The sequence below is a fragment of the Saccoglossus kowalevskii genome, chromosome 8 (assembly GCF_978046115.1).
Source record: "Saccoglossus kowalevskii chromosome 8, keSacKowa6.1, whole genome shotgun sequence".
Lineage (NCBI taxonomy): Eukaryota > Metazoa > Hemichordata > Enteropneusta > Harrimaniidae > Saccoglossus > Saccoglossus kowalevskii.
Genome location: NC_140648.1, coordinates 33,831,977 through 33,848,233, shown reverse-complemented (window position 1 = coordinate 33,848,233; position 16,257 = coordinate 33,831,977).

The window sequence follows — 16,257 nt, the reverse complement described above, 5'->3', positions numbered from 1 at the left end:
TTCTGAGCTGGCCACTCGGTACTGCAACGAACATCACGTTCGGTGGTTTTAACGGTACTTTGCTTCTGGCGTGCTTTTATAAAACCGTCCACTTCGTCTGGAACTTCATTTTCTGGTGCTGGTCCAAGAACTTCATACTGTCCTATCGACCGCAACCCACCGCTTGGGTTTACATACAATGCCACTGTTGGCTTACATGTGCTTCTATTAAAGATGCTTTTCTAATGAAGTAAATACGGTAACTGTTTTATTTGGAATAAACAGTGATTACTGAAATAGTATTTTGGTATAAATATGGGTATAGATTTTGGCACTATCCAGATATAAAAATGATCACACTTTTGAACACTTAGGGGCACCTCCCTACCCAGCTATGAATCAACTGCCCCGGGTATGTACCTTTTTACCAATAAAAGATTACCTTTAAACATTAAGATATAAACCCTGTATTCTTTATGTAATTAAATGCATGTATTTCAGCCCGAATATGGGCATTAGTGCTAACGTCAGGCAAATGATCACCTGCGCTCGGGCACAGACGCCCATATTCGGGCAGTAATATATAATACTCAGGTGCAGTCAACGAAGCTGTTCGTGCAAAAAGGTGTTCGCGAACGTTTTTCTGTGGGCAGGCAAAATTTAATTTAATCAGTGGGAGGGAGAAAAATTTGACTTAATATTGTGGGGAGTGGGTGTGGGTAATGCATTTTTGGAAGTGGGCAGGCAGAATTGTTAACATATGGTGGGCAGACAATTATAACTATCAGTGGGTAAAGGGGAACTTGTGGTTACAATATCGGGAGGGAGAATATAGAGATAATACCCGTAGAATACAGATGAATCGTCAGGTTGCCAGATTGGGTCAAGCGAGGTCAGTTGTGTCTTTGATATGATGAACGCCACCAAACAGCGAAGAGTTCAGTGCGACGAAGAAGCCGACAGGATAACATTCGTCCATCAGTGATCAATCGAGTTTTATATTTGTTGATATTAGTTTCTTTTGTTGATAAATCAACGTCTGCCCTTATATGGGAAACATGTGGGTGTGGGCACGCCAATTTGACAACATTATGATTAGATGTTGACAAAAAGTAATTAAATTCAAAATAATAATTAGCAAAAACAAAACAAATCCCGTACACTACTTGAGGTTTAATGAAATATGCTGAGTCATGGCTGAGGTATGCTTGAGTATGGTTTGAATATACACATAAAACATCAAGTTGAAGAATTAACTGCATGTAGGATTGAAGTAGGTTGAGCTCTTGTACAATGAATTTCGAAGATGTGTAAGAACAGGTGGAGAGAGGGCTCTGAAGACCACTACCCAGTGGGAGGGCATTTTTTTGCAGGCACTAGTGGGAGGGGAGGTAGCGAGAGGGGTGATGGGTGGGGAGAGGGCAGCGGGAACCAAGATGCAGTGGGAGGGCATTTTTTTGACCTTAGTGGGAGGGGAATTACGAACAGCTTAACTCCTCCCCACCAAATTTAAAAACGTGTCAAATATCGATAAAAAGTATGTACATGATGGACAATTATTAATAATGACGGTTTTGGAAAATTTTGCCGCCGGCTGCACCTGAATACTGACAGTCATTTCCAGCTCTGATTCTGAACTTAAGTTCATTATTCCGACAGTCATTCCAAGCTTTGATTCTGAATGTAAGTTCAATATTCTGACAATCATTCCAAGCTCTGATTCTGAACGTAAGTTCAATATTCTGACAGTCATTCCCAGCTCTGATTCTGAACGTAAGTTCATTATTCTGACAGTCATTCCCAACTCTGACTCTGAACGTAAGTTCAATATTCTGACAGTCATTCCCAGCTCTGATTCTGAACGTAAGTTCATTATTCTGACAATCATTCCAAGCTCTGATTCTGAACGTAAGTTCAATATTCTGACAGTCATTCCCAGCTCTGATTCTGAACGTAAGTTCATTATTCTGACAGTCATTCCCAACTCTGACTCTGAACGTAAGTTCAATATTCTGACAGTCATTCCCAGCTCTGATTCTGAATGTAAGTTCAATATTCTGACAATCATTCCAAGCTCTGATTCTGAACGTAAGTTCAATATTCTGACAGTCATTCCCAGCTCTGATTCTGAACGTAAGTTCATTATTCTGACAGTCATTCCCAACTCTGACTCTGAACGTAAGTTCAATATTCTGACAATCATTCCAAGCTCTGATTCTGAACGTAAGTTCAATATTCTGACAGTCATTCCCAGCTCTGATTCTGAACGTAAGTTCATTATTCTGACAGTCATTCCCAACTCTGATTCTGAACGTAAGTTCATTATTCTGACAGTCATTCCCAACTCTGATTCTGAACTTAAGTTCATTATTCTGACAGTCATTCCCAACTCTGATTCTGAACGTAAGTTCATTATTCTGACAGTCATTCCCAGCTCTGATTCTGAACGTAAGTTCATTATTCTGACAGTCATTCCCAACTCTGACTCTGAACGTAAGTTCAATATTCTGACAGTCATTTCCAGCTCTGACTCTGAACGTAAGTTCATTATTTTGACAGTCATTTCCTGCTCTGATTCTGAACGTAAGTTCATTATTTTGACAGTCATTTTCCAGCTCTGATTCTGAACGTAAGTTCATTATTCTGACAGTCATTTTCCAGCTCTGATTCTGAACGTAAGTTCATTATCCTGACAGTCATTTTCCAGCTCTGATTCTGAACGTAAGTTCATTATTTTGACAGTCATTTTCCAGCTCTGATTCTGAACGTAAGTTCATTATTCTGACAGTCATTTTCCAGCTCTGATTCTGAACGTAAGTTCATTATCCTGACAGTCATTTTCCAGCTCTGATTCTGAACGTAAGTTCATTATCCTGACAGTCATTTTCCAGCTCTGATTCTGAACGTAAGTTCATTATTTTGACAGTCATTCCCAGCTCTGATTCTGAACGTAAGTTCATTATTCTGAGTCATTTCCAGCTCTGATTCTGAACGTAAGTTCATTATTCTGACAGTCATTCCCAGCTCTGATTCTGAACTTAAGTTCATTATTCTGACAGTCATTCCCAGCTCTGATTCTGAACATGAGTTCATTATTCTGACAGTCATTCCCAACTCTGATTCTGAACGTAAGTTCATTGTTCTGACAGTCATTCCCAGCTCTGATTCTGAACATGAGTTCATTATTCTGACAGTCATTCCCAGCTCTGATTCTGAACATGAGTTCATTATTCTGACAGTCATTCCCAGCTCTGATTCTGAACATGAGTTCATTATTCTGACAGTCATTCCCAGCTCTGATTCTGAACGTAAGTTCATTATTCTGACAGTCATTCCCAGCTCTGATTCTGAACGTAAGTTCATTGTTCTGACAGTCATTCCCAACTCTGATTGTGAACTTAAGTTTATTTATTCTGACAGTCATTTCCAGCTCTGATTCTGAACGTAAGTTCATTATTCTGACAGTAATTTCCAGCTCTGATTCTGAACGTAAGTTCATTATTCTGACAGTCATTTCCAGCTCTGATTCTGAACGTAAGTACATTACTCTGACAGTCATTCCCAAATCTGATTCTGAACTTAAGTTCATTATCCTGACAGTCATTTCCAGCTCTGATTCTGAACGTAAGTTCATTATTCTGACAGTCATTCCCAACTCTGATTCTGAACTTAAGTTTATTTATTCTGACAGTCATTTCCAGCTCTGATTCTGAATGTAAGTTCATTATTCTGACAGTCATTTCCAGCTCTGATTCTGAACGTAAGTTCATTATTCTGACAGTCATTTCCAGCTCTGATTCTGAACGTAAGTTCATTATTCTGACAGTCATTTCCAGCTCTGATTCTGAACGTAAGTTCATTATTCTGACAGTCATTTCCAGCTCTGATTCTGAACGTAAATTGATTATCCTGACAGTAATTTCCAGCTCTGATTCTGAACGTAAGTTCATTATTCTGACAGTCATTTCCAGCTCTGATTCTGAACGTAAGTTCATTATTCTGACAGTCATTCCCAGCTCTGATTCTGAACGTAAATTGATTATCCTGATAGTAATTTCCAGCTCTGATTCTGAACGCAAGTTCATTATTCTGAGTCATTTCCAGCTCTGATTCTGAACGTAAGTTCATTATTCTGACAGTCATTCCCAAATCTGATTCTGAACTTAAGTTCATTATCCTGACAGTCATTTCCAGCTCTGATTCTGAACGTAAGTTCATTATTCTGACAGTCATTCCCAACTCTGATTCTGAGCTTAAGTTTATTTATTCTGACAGTCATTTCCAGCTCTGATTCTGAATGTAAGTTCATTATTCTGACAGTCATTTCAAGCTCTGATTCTGAACGTAAGTTCATTATTCTGACAGTAATTTCCAGCTCTGATTCTGAACGTAAGTTCATTATTCTGACAGTCATTTCCAGCTCTGATTCTGAACGTAAGTTCATTATTCTGACAGTAATTTCCAGCTCTGATTCTGAACGTAAGTTCATTATTCTGACAGTCATTCCCAACTCTGATTCTGAACTTAAGTTTATTTATTCTGACAGTCATTTCCAGCTCTGATTCTGAACGTAAGTTCATTATTCTGACAGTAATTTTCAGCTCTGATTCTGAACGTAAGTTCATTATTCTGACAGTCATTTCCAACTCTGATTCTGAACGTAAGTTCATTATTCTGACAGTCATTCCCAGCTCTGATTCTGAACGTAAGTTCATTATTCTGACAGTCATTTCCAGCTCTGATTCTGAACGTAAGTTCATTATTCTGACAGTCATTCCCAACTCTGATTCTGAACTTAAGTTCATTATTTTGACAGTCATTTCCAGCTCTGATTCTGAACTTAAGTTGATTATCCTGACAGTAATTTCCAGCTCTGATTCTGAACGTAAGTTCATTATTCTGACAGTCATTCCCAGCTCTGATTCTGAACGTAAATTGATTATCCTGATAGTAATTTCCAGCTCTGATTCTGAACGCAAGTTCATTATTCTGAGTCATTTCCAGCTCTGATTCTGAACGTAAGTTCATTATTCTGACAGTCATTCCCAAATCTGATTCTGAACTTAAGTTCATTATCCTGACAGTCATTTCCAGCTCTGATTCTGAACGTAAGTTCATTATTCTGACAGTCATTTTCCAGCTCTGATTCTGAACGTAAGTTCATTATCCTGACAGTCATTTTCCAGCTCTGATTCTGAACGTAAGTTCATTATCCTGACAGTCATTTTCCAGCTCTGATTCTGAACGTAAGTTCATTATTTTGACAGTCATTCCCAGCTCTGATTCTGAACGTAAGTTCATTATTCTGAGTCATTTCCAGCTCTGATTCTGAACGTAAGTTCATTATTCTGACAGTCATTCCCAGCTCTGATTCTGAACTTAAGTTCATTATTCTGACAGTCATTCCCAGCTCTGATTCTGAACATGAGTTCATTATTCTGACAGTCATTCCCAACTCTGATTCTGAACGTAAGTTCATTGTTCTGACAGTCATTCCCAGCTCTGATTCTGAACATGAGTTCATTATTCTGACAGTCATTCCCAGCTCTGATTCTGAACATGAGTTCATTATTCTGACAGTCATTCCCAGCTCTGATTCTGAACATGAGTTCATTATTCTGACAGTCATTCCCAGCTCTGATTCTGAACGTAAGTTCATTATTCTGACAGTCATTCCCAGCTCTGATTCTGAACATGAGTTCATTATTCTGACAGTCATTCCCAGCTCTGATTCTGAACGTAAGTTCATTGTTCTGACAGTCATTCCCAACTCTGATTGTGAACTTAAGTTTATTTATTCTGACAGTCATTTCCAGCTCTGATTCTGAACGTAAGTTCATTATTCTGACAGTAATTTCCAGCTCTGATTCTGAACGTAAGTTCATTATTCTGACAGTCATTTCCAGCTCTGATTCTGAACGTAAGTACATTACTCTGACAGTCATTCCCAAATCTGATTCTGAACTTAAGTTCATTATCCTGACAGTCATTTCCAGCTCTGATTCTGAACGTAAGTTCATTATTCTGACAGTCATTCCCAACTCTGATTCTGAACTTAAGTTTATTTATTCTGACAGTCATTTCCAGCTCTGATTCTGAATGTAAGTTCATTATTCTGACAGTCATTTCCAGCTCTGATTCTGAACGTAAGTTCATTATTCTGACAGTCATTTCCAGCTCTGATTCTGAACGTAAGTTCATTATTCTGACAGTCATTTCCAGCTCTGATTCTGAACGTAAGTTCATTATTCTGACAGTCATTTCCAGCTCTGATTCTGAACGTAAATTGATTATCCTGACAGTAATTTCCAGCTCTGATTCTGAACGTAAGTTCATTATTCTGACAGTCATTTCCAGCTCTGATTCTGAACGTAAGTTCATTATTCTGACAGTCATTTCCAGCTCTGATTCTGAACTTAAGTTCATTATTTTGACAGTCATTTCCAGCTCTGATTCTGAACGTAAGTTCATTATTCTGACAGTCATTCCCAACTCTGATTCTGAGCTTAAGTTTATTTATTCTGACAGTCATTTCCAGCTCTGATTCTGAATGTAAGTTCATTATTCTGACAGTCATTTCAAGCTCTGATTCTGAACGTAAGTTCATTATTCTGACAGTAATTTCCAGCTCTGATTCTGAACGTAAGTTCATTATTCTGACAGTCATTTCCAGCTCTGATTCTGAACGTAAGTTCATTATTCTGACAGTAATTTCCAGCTCTGATTCTGAACGTAAGTTCATTATTCTGACAGTCATTCCCAACTCTGATTCTGAACTTAAGTTTATTTATTCTGACAGTCATTTCCAGCTCTGATTCTGAACGTAAGTTCATTATTCTGACAGTAATTTTCAGCTCTGATTCTGAACGTAAGTTCATTATTCTGACAGTCATTTCCAACTCTGATTCTGAACGTAAGTTCATTATTCTGACAGTCATTTCCTGCTCTGATTCTGAACGTAAGTTCATTGTTCTGACAGTCATTTCCAGCTCTGATTCTGAACGTAAGTTCATTATTCTGACAGTCATTCCCAACTCTGATTCTGAACGTAAGTTCATTATTCTGACAGTCATTCCCAGCTCTGATTCTGAACGTAAGTTCATTATTCTGACAGTCATTCCCAGCTCTGATTCTGAACGTAAGTTCATTATTCTGACAGTCATTTCCAGCTCTGATTCTGAACGTAAGTTCATTATTCTGACAGTCATTCCCAACTCTGATTCTGAACTTAAGTTCATTATTTTGACAGTCATTTCCAGCTCTGATTCTGAACTTAAGTTGATTATCCTGACAGTAATTTCCAGCTCTGATTCTGAACGTAAGTTCATTATTCTGACAGTCATTCCCAGCTCTGATTCTGAACGTAAATTGATTATCCTGATAGTAATTTCCAGCTCTGATTCTGAACGCAAGTTCATTATTCTGAGTCATTTCCAGCTCTGATTCTGAACGTAAGTTCATTATTCTGACAGTCATTCCCAAATCTGATTCTGAACTTAAGTTCATTATCCTGACAGTCATTTCCAGCTCTGATTCTGAACGTAAGTTCATTATTCTGACAGTCATTCCCAACTCTGATTCTGAGCTTAAGTTTATTTATTCTGACAGTCATTTCCAGCTCTGATTCTGAATGTAAGTTCATTATTCTGACAGTCATTTCAAGCTCTGATTCTGAACGTAAGTTCATTATTCTGACAGTAATTTCCAGCTCTGATTCTGAACGTAAGTTCATTATTCTGACAGTCATTTCCAGCTCTGATTCTGAACGTAAGTTCATTATTCTGACAGTCATTCCCAGCTCTGATTCTGAACGTAAGTTCATTATTCTGACAGTCATTCCCAGCTCTGATTCTGAACGTAAATTGATTATCCTGACAGTCATTCCCAGCTCTGATTCTGAACGTAAGTTCATTATTCTGACAGTCATTCCCAGCTCTGATTCTGAACATGAGTTCATTATTCTGACAGTCATTCCCAGCTCTGATTCTGAACGTAAGTTCATTGTTCTGACAGTCATTCCCAACTCTGATTGTGAACTTAAGTTTATTTATTCTGACAGTCATTTCCAGCTCTGATTCTGAACGTAAGTTCATTATTCTGACAGTAATTTCCAGCTCTGATTCTGAACGTAAGTTCATTATTCTGACAGTCATTTCCAGCTCTGATTCTGAACGTAAGTACATTACTCTGACAGTCATTCCCAAATCTGATTCTGAACTTAAGTTCATTATCCTGACAGTCATTTCCAGCTCTGATTCTGAACGTAAGTTCATTATTCTGACAGTCATTCCCAACTCTGATTCTGAACTTAAGTTTATTTATTCTGACAGTCATTTCCAGCTCTGATTCTGAATGTAAGTTCATTATTCTGACAGTCATTTCCAGCTCTGATTCTGAACGTAAGTTCATTATTCTGACAGTCATTTCCAGCTCTGATTCTGAACGTAAGTTCATTATTCTGACAGTCATTTCCAGCTCTGATTCTGAACGTAAGTTCATTATTCTGACAGTCATTTCCAGCTCTGATTCTGAACGTAAATTGATTATCCTGACAGTAATTTCCAGCTCTGATTCTGAACGTAAGTTCATTATTCTGACAGTCATTTCCAGCTCTGATTCTGAACGTAAGTTCATTATTCTGACAGTCATTTCCAGCTCTGATTCTGAACTTAAGTTCATTATTTTGACAGTCATTTCCAGCTCTGAATCTGAACGTAAGTTCATTATTCTGACAGTCATTCCCAACTCTGATTCTGAGCTTAAGTTTATTTATTCTGACAGTCATTTCCAGCTCTGATTCTGAATGTAAGTTCATTATTCTGACAGTCATTTCAAGCTCTGATTCTGAACGTAAGTTCATTATTCTGACAGTAATTTCCAGCTCTGATTCTGAACGTAAGTTCATTATTCTGACAGTCATTTCCAGCTCTGATTCTGAACGTAAGTTCATTATTCTGACAGTAATTTCCAGCTCTGATTCTGAACGTAAGTTCATTATTCTGACAGTCATTCCCAACTCTGATTCTGAACTTAAGTTTATTTATTCTGACAGTCATTTCCAGCTCTGATTCTGAACGTAAGTTCATTATTCTGACAGTAATTTTCAGCTCTGATTCTGAACGTAAGTTCATTATTCTGACAGTCATTTCCAACTCTGATTCTGAACGTAAGTTCATTATTCTGACAGTCATTTCCTGCTCTGATTCTGAACGTAAGTTCATTGTTCTGACAGTCATTTCCAGCTCTGATTCTGAACGTAAGTTCATTATTCTGACAGTCATTCCCAACTCTGATTCTGAACGTAAGTTCATTATTCTGACAGTCATTCCCAGCTCTGATTCTGAACGTAAGTTCATTATTCTGACAGTCATTCCCAGCTCTGATTCTGAACGTAAGTTCATTATTCTGACAGTCATTTCCAGCTCTGATTCTGAACGTAAGTTCATTATTCTGACAGTCATTCCCAACTCTGATTCTGAACTTAAGTTCATTATTTTGACAGTCATTTCCAGCTCTGATTCTGAACTTAAGTTGATTATCCTGACAGTAATTTCCAGCTCTGATTCTGAACGTAAGTTCATTATTCTGACAGTCATTCCCAGCTCTGATTCTGAACGTAAATTGATTATCCTGATAGTAATTTCCTGCTCTGATTCTGAACGCAAGTTCATTATTCTGAGTCATTTCCAGCTCTGATTCTGAACGTAAGTTCATTATTCTGACAGTCATTCCCAAATCTGATTCTGAACTTAAGTTCATTATCCTGACAGTCATTTCCAGCTCTGATTCTGAACGTAAGTTCATTATTCTGACAGTCATTCCCAACTCTGATTCTGAGCTTAAGTTTATTTATTCTGACAGTCATTTCCAGCTCTGATTCTGAATGTAAGTTCATTATTCTGACAGTCATTTCAAGCTCTGATTCTGAACGTAAGTTCATTATTCTGACAGTAATTTCCAGCTCTGATTCTGAACGTAAGTTCATTATTCTGACAGTCATTTCCAGCTCTGATTCTGAACGTAAGTTCATTATTCTGACAGTCATTTCCAGCTCTGATTCTGAACGTAAATTGATTATCCTGACAGTAATTTCCAGCTCTGATTCTGAACGTAAGTTCATTATTCTGACAGTCATTTCCAGCTCTGATTCTGAACGTAAGTTCATTATTCTGACAGTCATTTCCAGCTCTGATTCTGAACTTAAGTTCATTATTTTGACAGTCATTTCCAGCTCTGAATCTGAACGTAAGTTCATTATTCTGACAGTCATTCCCAACTCTGATTCTGAGCTTAAGTTTATTTATTCTGACAGTCATTTCCAGCTCTGATTCTGAATGTAAGTTCATTATTCTGACAGTCATTTCAAGCTCTGATTCTGAACGTAAGTTCATTATTCTGACAGTAATTTCCAGCTCTGATTCTGAACGTAAGTTCATTATTCTGACAGTCATTTCCAGCTCTGATTCTGAACGTAAGTTCATTATTCTGACAGTAATTTCCAGCTCTGATTCTGAACGTAAGTTCATTATTCTGACAGTCATTCCCAACTCTGATTCTGAACTTAAGTTTATTTATTCTGACAGTCATTTCCAGCTCTGATTCTGAACGTAAGTTCATTATTCTGACAGTAATTTTCAGCTCTGATTCTGAACGTAAGTTCATTATTCTGACAGTCATTTCCAACTCTGATTCTGAACGTAAGTTCATTATTCTGACAGTCATTTCCTGCTCTGATTCTGAACGTAAGTTCATTGTTCTGACAGTCATTTCCAGCTCTGATTCTGAACGTAAGTTCATTATTCTGACAGTCATTCCCAACTCTGATTCTGAACGTAAGTTCATTATTCTGACAGTCATTCCCAGCTCTGATTCTGAACGTAAGTTCATTATTCTGACAGTCATTCCCAGCTCTGATTCTGAACGTAAGTTCATTATTCTGACAGTCATTTCCAGCTCTGATTCTGAACGTAAGTTCATTATTCTGACAGTCATTCCCAACTCTGATTCTGAACTTAAGTTCATTATTTTGACAGTCATTTCCAGCTCTGATTCTGAACTTAAGTTGATTATCCTGACAGTAATTTCCAGCTCTGATTCTGAACGTAAGTTCATTATTCTGACAGTCATTCCCAGCTCTGATTCTGAACGTAAATTGATTATCCTGATAGTAATTTCCTGCTCTGATTCTGAACGCAAGTTCATTATTCTGAGTCATTTCCAGCTCTGATTCTGAACGTAAGTTCATTATTCTGACAGTCATTCCCAAATCTGATTCTGAACTTAAGTTCATTATCCTGACAGTCATTTCCAGCTCTGATTCTGAACGTAAGTTCATTATTCTGACAGTCATTCCCAACTCTGATTCTGAGCTTAAGTTTATTTATTCTGACAGTCATTTCCAGCTCTGATTCTGAATGTAAGTTCATTATTCTGACAGTCATTTCAAGCTCTGATTCTGAACGTAAGTTCATTATTCTGACAGTAATTTCCAGCTCTGATTCTGAACGTAAGTTCATTATTCTGACAGTCATTTCCAGCTCTGATTCTGAACGTAAGTTCATTATTCTGACAGTCATTCCCAGCTCTGATTCTGAACGTAAGTTCATTATTCTGACAGTCATTCCCAGCTCTGATTCTGAACGTAAATTGATTATCCTGACAGTAATTTCCAGCTCTGATTCTGAATGTAAGTTCATTATTCTGACAGTCATTCCCAGCTCTGATTCTGAACGTAAGTTCATTATTCTGACAGTCATTCCCAGCTCTGATTCTGAACGTAAGTTCATTATTCTGACAGTCATTCCCAGCTCTGATTCTGAACGTAAATTGATTATCCTGACAGTAATTTCCAGCTCTGATTCTGAACGTAAGTTCATTATTCTGACAGTCATTCCCAACTCTGATTCTGAACTTAAGTTTATTTATTCTGACAGTCATTTCCAGCTCTGATTCTGAACGTAAGTTCATTATTCTGACAGTAATTTTCAGCTCTGATTCTGAACGTAAGTTCATTATTCTGACAGTCATTTCCAACTCTGATTCTGAACGTAAGTTCATTATTCTGACAGTCATTTCCTGCTCTGATTCTGAACGTAAGTTCATTGTTCTGACAGTCATTTCCAGCTCTGATTCTGAATGTAAGTTCATTATTCTGACAGTCATTCCCAACTCTGATTCTGAACTTAAGTTGATTATTCTGACAGTCATTTCCTGCTCTGATTCTGAACGTAAGTTCATTGTTCTGACAGTCATTTCCAGCTCTGATTCTGAACGTAAGTTCATTATTCTGACAGTCATTCCCAACTCTGATTCTGAACGTAAGTTCATTATTCTGACAGTCATTCCCAACTCTGATTCTGAACGTAAGTTCATTATTCTGACAGTCATTTCCAGCTCTGATTCTGAACGTAAGTTCATTATTCTGACAGTCATTTCCAGCTCTGATTCTGAACGTAAGTTCATTATTCTGACAGTCATTCCCAGCTCTGATTCTGAACGTAAATTGATTATCCTGACAGTAATTTCCAGCTCTGATTCTGAACGTAAGTTCATTATTCTGACAGTCATTTCCTGCTCTGATTCTGAACGTAAGTTCATTGTTCTGACAGTCATTTCCAGCTCTGATTCTGAACGTAAGTTCATTATTCTGACAGTCATTCCCAACTCTGATTCTGAACTTAAGTTCATTATTCTGACAGTCATTCCCAACTCTGATTCTGAACTTAAGTTGATTATTCTGACAGTCATTCCCAACTCTGATTCTGAACTTAAGTTGATTATTCTGACAGTCATTCCCAACTCTGATTCTGAACTTAAGTTGTTTATTCTGACAGTCATTCCCAACTCTGATTCTGAACTTAAGTTGATTATTCTGACAGTCATTCCCAACTCTGATTCTGAACTTAAGTTGTTTATTCTGACAGTCATTCCCAACTCTGATTCTGAACTTAAGTTCATTATCCTGACAGTCATTCCCAACTCTGATTCTGAACTTAAGTTGATTATTCTGACAGTCATTCCCAACTCTGATTCTGAACTTAAGTTGTTTATTCTGACAGTCATTCCCAACTCTGATTCTGAACTTAAGTTCATTATCCTGACAGTCATTCCCAACTCTGATTCTGAACTTAAGTTCATTATTCTGACAGTAATTTCCAGCTCTGATTCTGAACTTAAGTTCATTATTCTGACAGTCATTCCCAACTCTGATTCTGAACTTAAGTTGATTATTCTGACAGTCATTCCCAGCTCTGATTCTGAACTTAAGTTGATTATTCTGACAGTCATTCCCAGCTCTGATTCTGAACGTAAGTTGATTATTCTGACAGTCCTTTCCAGCTCTGATTCTGAACGTAAGTTCATTATTCTGACAGTCATTCCCAGCTCTGATTCTGAACGTAAGTTCATTATTCTGACAGTCATTCCTTTAAATTATCGACATAAACAGCAAACAGCCGTGAAGAAATGATGCATTCTTGAAAAACTCAGTTAGAGACAAAATTGTTCTCACACCGCTACTGCCAACGAAATAACTACTCCCTGTTCCATACGGTGAGAATACGCGCAATACAAACTGGACGATTTTTTAAATAATGTCCAGTGATTAATCCTGTTGAGTGCCTTAATAGCATCTATAAAACAAGAAAATACTGCGTAATTACGGCGCTTATAAACATCTATGATTTCTTCTGTAACAAAAATGCACATATCAGTTGAATGGCTACTTCAAAAATCAAAATGGAAATAACTGGACTAAGTATATATATTGCACCCGCGACAAAATACACAACTACAATACCTAAGAAAAAACGAATACTATGGCAATCAGTCTATAGTTATTTTTAGATGTATTTCGTCTTCTCTTTGACAATATACACAATGGTAGCTTGCATTATGCTGTCGGGTATACATCCAGAATATGTTCAACCTACAGATTTTTTTTTTTTTTTTTTTCATTTAAAGTTGGCCCTTGTTTTGTTAAATGTTGTTGGTAAAAGTGGAAACAGTCCTTCTGATAATGAGAAAGTTGTTTGTAAAATTTGTCAAAAGTCAACTACAAAGTTGGGAATTGCAAAGTGATTCTTGAAAAGTTTCTTGAAAACTTGACCGATGTTGTTGAATTCAGGAGACTTGCCGGACGAGCTGACCAGTACCTATTACAAAACAGCGCGCAAAGTGATAGGGTAGATGCCGAGGTTGCATGCAAATTTGTACCCATGTTGTTTTCATAAATGATTTGAAAGGTCGATAATGTGACTCGTAAATGCTCATTATACTAGCACACTGCCATACAAAGCATGTACAGGTCAAAGGTCAACTCCCGAATGTATAGAAATGTTTTTATACACTTTAATAATATTCATAAACAAGTACGAAATGAAATTTAGCAGACAGTCATAGCAGAGTATGCAGATAATCGCACATATCTAGTACTAGTACTTGCATGGAAGACCAAATTGAACAAGCCAGTGAACTATTTTTGGTTGCTCATTATATAAGCGGACTTTCGCACGAGCTGACAGTAGGACTTTACAAAAGAGCTTTGCACCCTGTTTTCAACGGATTTCGGCCAACTTTTTCAAACACAGAAGCCAATTTCTTATTGACATTTCATACAAATCTTAAAACATCCCTTTGATATCTAAGTTGTTTTTTTTTCGTGACTTTCAACAAAATAGCACCGAGATATCTCACACACACTTAATTCTACTACGTAATTCAATATTCCCACAACATTCCAGCAGTTGACTGATTTTTTTTTTTAATTTTATTTTATCAATTGAAGTTATATAATTCGGGAGTTGAACGATTGATATCACTTTTCCAACTTTTAACTACTTGATTCAATATGACAACAAATTGGTCAAATTTCCAAGCAACTTTGCCAAAATTCTACATAACTTTGCATAGCTTTGATCGCTGTTTTGCAACAGGTGTGGTATACTCATTTCAGAATAGTTTCGTTTTTTGACAAGTTAAGACAGAATGACATGTTATAACATGTTATCTTTAACAACTTTATTTTCGGTACAACGCGACGAACACGACATAAATATTAATCAGCATTGGCAAATTCAAATGCAAGCAAATAAAACTAAGAATAAAAAAAACAAAGATAATTAAAATTAACTTATTACTGTGGGTGAAGCACCTCGCAGATGAAAAGCATATAGATCTTCAGAAATTACATTTCATAAAGAGTTGTCTGCTAGTCCATTCGCATGGGCAAATTCTGGTGTTATTTTCTGGTGATGGGAACCTGGATCTTTCGAATAAAATTGAAATACATTTGAAATATATGGGGGACCGTTGTCACTTTTCAAATTTGATCAATATCCAAATGAAGTGAATATACGATCAAGTTTGGGTATCACAGCACTAGAGCTAGATGTGCGAGAACAACCTTGTTCATAATTCGGCCTTTCTATTGCAAAATGTCTCATCGTGTGGTATTTTCTGGTTCATAGCATGACTATTACAGTAATTCTGTGCACAATAGGTTCACAAATCCTCGTCGCCAATGTAATACTTCATGGTTGCAGGCCAGAGAAAGAGACAAGCACACAGCAGTCACCAATACAGACTAACTTTATTGTAAATGTACAGCCTTTATATAAAGAGAGTTACATAACTAACCAGATGGTCAAATACAGGGCAGTTGTAATTATGTATATACATATATTAAAGCTCATTGACATGCAAATTACTACAATAGTCAAACCAATATATCTATGTCATGATTTATAATGAATATAGGATAGGATAATTTTATAGGAGTATATAAAATCTGATCATAATCAGTCAAAGCATGGCAGAGATATCGTACTAGAACTGCACTCATTAGAATAAAATGGCCGCCAGTCGGCCATTTTAAATTGGATCTGAAAAATAAAATGAGGTGCATCAAGGTGCCATATGTACCAAATTTGAACAAAATCCATCCATAAATGCTTGATTTTGATGATTGTTTAGCACAAAAATGACCACAATAATGTGCGTATGTATGCATGATGTATGTGTGAAGTTCGATTGTGATTGGTCCAGGCATTGCTAAGATACAGGTCCGGACGCACGCACGGACACACGGACGCACAAAGTTCAAAACATAAGTCCCCGTTAAGTTTTCGGACTGCGTCCTTACGGGGACTATTAAAGACAGATATTCGCGTAAGAATCTGAGGTATGGCTGTATACGGAGTATGTCCATCTCAACTTTTTCTCATTGATTTTACGGCTTTTGTCTATTGATGTCACACCCTTCGGATCGTCTGGAAACGC